Below are 577 nucleotides of genomic sequence, written 5' to 3' on the forward strand. Positions count from 1 at the left end.
GTGTGTGAGTGACCAACCCACAAATTTCAGTCAATATCTGGGAAATTAAAATTCCCCATTATAAGACTCTCTGATTTACTGGCCCACTCTATTTCCCTGTACAGTTTCTTATTATACTCATCAGAGTCATTAGGCCTATAGCACACTCCTACTCTCAATTTTGATCTCCCAATGCTTATGTCACACCAAACTGACTTGACACTGCACTGTCCAGCGATGTCGACTGGCTTCACTTCCTTGAATTTTATGTTTCTTAACTAATAGCATAACCCTCCTCCCTTCCTATCCTGTCTATCCTTTCTGTAGACGTTGTACTTCCCAAATTCCAGCTCTGCATTTCTTATATCTGTGTGACACGACGTCTCTGATATCCCAACAATATCCGCCTTTGATGCTTTGAGCAATACCTCAAATTCATCAAATTTATTTACCAAACTCCTAGCATTGGTGTACACGGAGGTATACATGCACCTGTTCTTTTTCTTAGCTACCCTAACAAAACCCATGTGTTTACTTGTACTGCAATATCCTGCATTTGTTTTCCAGGCTTCTGCTCATTCTAATAGAAGCAGTGCAA

This window comes from Mastigoproctus giganteus, chromosome 2 (assembly GCF_048544385.1).
Source record: "Mastigoproctus giganteus isolate SK-2022 chromosome 2, ASM4854438v1, whole genome shotgun sequence".
NCBI classification, from domain to species: Eukaryota; Metazoa; Arthropoda; class Arachnida; order Uropygi; family Thelyphonidae; genus Mastigoproctus; species Mastigoproctus giganteus.